The following is a 4442-nucleotide window of genomic DNA, read 5'->3' on the forward strand; positions in this document are numbered from 1 at the left end:
GACTCCACCGGTGAAATATTCGTGTAAACAAGGTTGCTAAAATGTTTAGAGATACACATTTTATATTTTTCGCAAACAACTATTATTGTTGCGAAACCTACCAAAATCCAATCTAGCCTACCAACCTACCAAATGGAAAAAAACCTACCAGTTTTGGTAGGAAAAGCCCATGTTTGGCAACACTGCTTCTAATACAGCTGCTAAAAGATTTGAAAGAATTTCAACATTTCAGTGGAGAGTCTGAAGCAACTTACTGCATTCCCTTGGCAGTTATGCATATTAAATTTAACTAAAATTTCACATTTCCAACCAGTTCTTAAACATACGAGTAGCATAACTTTCTTTCTTCTAAAATCCTTGCTGTCTTGCTTGCTTTCTTAAAACACTAACACCGTACTGCTTTAATGTTGGTACGGTCCCTTCCTTCAATGCATTTCTGTTAGTCATGTGGTTTTTGGTTTCATTCAATTTGTGGTTATGTTATTTTCCGGCGCATTGGTGGCAGGTTAAAAAGCAATCTCACTGCCGATGGCTTTCAAATTCCCCCAAGAACAGGTGTGGTTGCAATTGCATTGCTCTCAGTGAAATCACCGCAAGCACGGGAAATTTTCGCCATCACCTAAATTCTTTTATTACGTCGAGTAAGAAGATTATTTTTATATGTGCGAGTATGTGAGCGAAATTTGTGTGAGTGTGTGTGCGATGAATTGGCGGCGAAGGATTTGAGCAAGTGACAAATGTGAAAATTTCCGGTTGAGCTATTAAGAAGTTGTTAGTGTACAATTTAAAGTTAATGTAATTGTATGGAATGTATAAGTATAGATGCATGTAAGCACAAAATTAGTATGAACGTGAATATATAAACTCCCATAATCTACCTGAATTATTTAATACAAGCATAGCATCTTTAATTTATTGCCTAGATCTAATGCTCTGGTATTAAATTTAGACAATTTCAGGGAAACTGAACGATCTTGATTTTACCTAACACCTCCGATAAACAATTGGGTTTTGATGATCCACAGATCATTGTATAGCCGTTAGCACACGCTGGGCAACGTGAGAAATCCATGTGCGAGATGTGGTAACCAACCCGAGGAGAGAATTTAGTTACGGCAGAAAGATAGGGAGCTTCGGTGGGGCCACTCTGATTTATTCAGTTTAAGAACCCAATAAAGTCTGCAGCGTCTGTTTGTCAGTAGGTGCAGTTGCAAGCAGGTATTTGTCTTGCAGCAAGCGGTTAGCTATTTAAACGTGCATACGGCTGAAAATCACTTATCCCAATGGTTGTGCACTGGGCATGGGACCTGCCACGTAAAACCGCCTACCAATGAAAAGAGAAAAATGGCCTCGGATAACTGCCCCCGCAAATATTGACGATCCTCACTCACGAAATAAGAACTTTGATTTACGGATATGCACTTGGAATGTCCGCACCCTCTAAAGCAGTGATTCCCAAAGTGGTCCCGGTGCACCCCCAGGGGTCCACGGAAGATTCGACGGGGGTCCACCGTAACGTGAACAAAATATGGGGGTCGACGAAAATTTATCTGGTTTCAATGTAAAGAACCAAAATGGCTGCTTGATACTTAGCCTCTTTATTTAACTTAAATTTTTTTGAGTGGTGTATAGTGCTCTTGACGCACTGCTGCACTTACCGTCACGATCCGTATCAAAGTCAAATTCAACAACGTGAGCCTCATTTGCGGGCACGCCCCAACGGAAGAGAAGGACGATGAAACTAAAGAGAAGTTCCAACTATGAGCGCTGAGAGGACGTTAAAGTCGAGCTGGGCGAGGTAGTGGGAAGAGGTGCCGCTGCGGAAGAGGTGGTGGGATACTAACCCCATGCAGGAACGACTGGTATGACGAAGACTGCCGCGCGGCGTTGCAGAAAAAACGCAGCATACAAAGCCAACCTACATCCAATAGCTATGCGAGCAACAGTGGAACGATACCGGGAGATAAGTAGGGAGGAGAGACGTTTATTCAAAAGAAAGAAACGAGAGGCCGAAAACAAAGGTAGAAAACAAAAGAGAAAGGCAGAAAACAAGACAGCAATCAAATGGTTTCAAGACGGGGCTGGTTCGCGTAGAGATGAATGTGGAAATCTGGTAAAATATGTCCAGATAACGCTTGAGTTGTGGAGGGAACACTTTTCAACTAATGTATAGGGACGAAACTCATGGTCCTCCACTTGGCCAAGACGAAGTTAGAACAGCAATAAGGAGACTTAAAAACAACAAGTTCCCCGGAGCAGACAGTATACCGGTTGTGCTGTTCAAAACCGGAAGCAAAGAGCTGGTCCACCGTATGCACCAGGTACTAAGTAGAATTAGGTCTGATGAATAAATGCCCTAAGATTGGAATCTTGGTGTACTTTGCATAATCTACATGAAGGGAGATCCAGCCTTTTCCGCGTATTGCCGCGCAATAATCCTCCTTAATATTACATACAAGGTCCTGTCCACTATTCTGTGTGAAAGAGTGAAGATCTTCACGAACCACACCAGTGTGGCTTTTGACCTGGTAAGTCCACTACTGACCAGATTTTCATAGCGCGCCAGATTCTGGAAAAGATACTCGATATGCAAATTGGCACACTCCATTTTTTCGTTGATTTTAAGCTGCTTTTGATAGTACGAAGAGGAGTTGCCTATATAATGCCAGGTGTAAATTTGGGATCCCCGAAAATCTAATACGGCTATGTAGAGTGACGTTGAGCACAACTTTCCGCTCCGTTCAAATTGGAAATGACCTCTCCGCGCCCTTTGAGACCAAACGAGGTTTTACACAAGGTGATTGGGGATTTATCCTCATGCGATTTTTTCGACCTAATGCTGGAAAGCGTTATAAGAGCTGCCGATCAGAATCGCAGCGGCACCTTAGAAAGCAAAAGCATGATGCTGCTGGCGTTTGCAGATGTTATTGATATCGTTGGCCCGAAACCCACGGCTGTCAGCGCTGCATTTTGCAGCTTAGACAAAGAAGCTAACGAGGTTGATCTGGCAGTGAACGAGGACAAGGTAAAGTACTTCTTGGCAACACATAAAAAGTCTTCGTGTATTGGGACGCACGTAGTCATAAGTATCTTTGAAGTTTCCTTTTTGGTTGTTGTTGTTTCCGACAGGGTGGGTGTATGATGTATTTTGGAACGAATTTCCGTCATCCCTTGTCAAATTTGGTTTGGAAACAAACCGGTTTCGGCGTTGTGCCATCTTCAGTGTCATTTTTCGTTCTGAACGAAACGAAACGAGAACGAAAAATGACACTGAAGATGGCACAACGCCGAAACCGGTTTGTCTCCAAACCTAATTTGACAAAGGATGACGGAAATTCGTTCCAAAATACATCATATCTTTGAAGTAGTGAAAGACTTTGTTTACTTGGGATCCAGCATAAACACCACCAATAATGTCTGTCTGGAGATAAAGCGAAGAATAACTCTTGCCAACAGGTGCTAATTTAGGCTCGGTCTCTCAACGAACAAAAATAACGCTATACGAATCTCTCATCATGCCTGTGCTTTTTTATGGCGCAGTAACATGGACCATGTCTAACAAAGATGGGAAGGCTCTGGGGGCTTTCGAGAGATCCCGTACGCGTGCTCGACGAGTACCGAAAAAGATGGAACGACGAACTGCATTAGCTTTTAAACAACGTGTATAGTAAAAGTCTCACACACTTATAATGTCACTGCACTATTGGATAGCTGGCTCCTATCCTTCAGAACCACTGAGTGTAGCTCCTCAAAGATTCAGGGTTGTGTAAAATGATGACCCGTGGGCACATCTCAATCTTAAGCATTAGCCCGATAAGGGATCCGCTTGCTATCAAACACAAATTTAGGCTTGGATTTTCATATGCGGTTCCCATTTCAAAGAGAATGGCGGAGAGGCCAAGTTGCTGATAAGGAAGCCATTTGTATCAGCACTTTCGGATCCAAAATGGACTGAGGTGTAGGGAAAGGAATGCTATTCTGAAGAGCTTGATGTGGACCAGTCCCTGCGTCTGGCACCTTTGACGCCTGTGGTATACCAAAAAATAGCGTTACTAAGAAAGATAGAGTAGTTATTAACTCAGATAGTCATTAGAATACTTGGCTTTATCATCTACTAAAACCAAGTCTAAGCCAAAAAATGTACGATGTAGCTTTGCTCGGTGGGTGTTTCAAAGTAATTTTTTGTGGCAAGTCTAGTGTAGGTGGCATACAAATAAATTACAGTAATTTCATAAAACAGACCTCTTCAAACCTGAGTTTGTTATAATAAGCATATATATATAATTCCTAAACTAAACTTCTTAGTGGAATACTGTTAAATACAAAATTGGCATTGAAAATTTGAAATTGGTGCACGAAATGACATGTTTTGTCTGTCATAATATAATTCATCCAACAACGGCAGTCAAAATCTTTTATATGACTAGCAATTGCACATTGCA

Source organism: Rhagoletis pomonella, unplaced genomic scaffold (assembly GCF_013731165.1).
Source record: "Rhagoletis pomonella isolate Grant_MI unplaced genomic scaffold, Rhpom_1.0 Rhpom_scaffold_00003, whole genome shotgun sequence".
Lineage (NCBI taxonomy): Eukaryota > Metazoa > Arthropoda > Insecta > Diptera > Tephritidae > Rhagoletis > Rhagoletis pomonella.